Source organism: Ipomoea triloba, chromosome 16, assembly GCF_003576645.1.
Source record: "Ipomoea triloba cultivar NCNSP0323 chromosome 16, ASM357664v1".
NCBI classification, from domain to species: Eukaryota; Viridiplantae; Streptophyta; class Magnoliopsida; order Solanales; family Convolvulaceae; genus Ipomoea; species Ipomoea triloba.
In genome coordinates, this window is record NC_044931.1 from 13,140,154 (window position 1) to 13,140,408 (window position 255).

Here is a 255-nt window from a genome sequence, read left to right on the forward strand (position 1 = left end):
TCCGTCACGTACTGCGCGCAAAATGTACTTGACCCTCTCTCTCCGCGCAACTTCTCTCGCTTAGCGGTTTAGCGGTTTAAAAGGATAGTACCCTTAGCGAGCGGTCCAGCGGTTTAAAAGAAAAATTAAAAAGAGAGTGGGGGATGCAACACGAGGAATTCCCAGGGGGTCACACATCCTAGTACTACTCTCGCCCAAGCACGCTTAACTTCGGAGTTCTGATGGGATCCGGTGCATTAGTGCTGGTATGATCAC

General features: G+C 50.2%; 1 non-coding gene across 1 annotated transcript; it reads right to left on the minus strand.

Moving 5' to 3' along the window:
• Positions 1 to 140: 140 nt before the first annotated feature.
• LOC116008783 lies at positions 141 to 255 on the minus strand. Its single transcript, XR_004096141.1, has one exon. It is a non-coding gene; the product is annotated as a 5S ribosomal RNA (ribosomal RNA).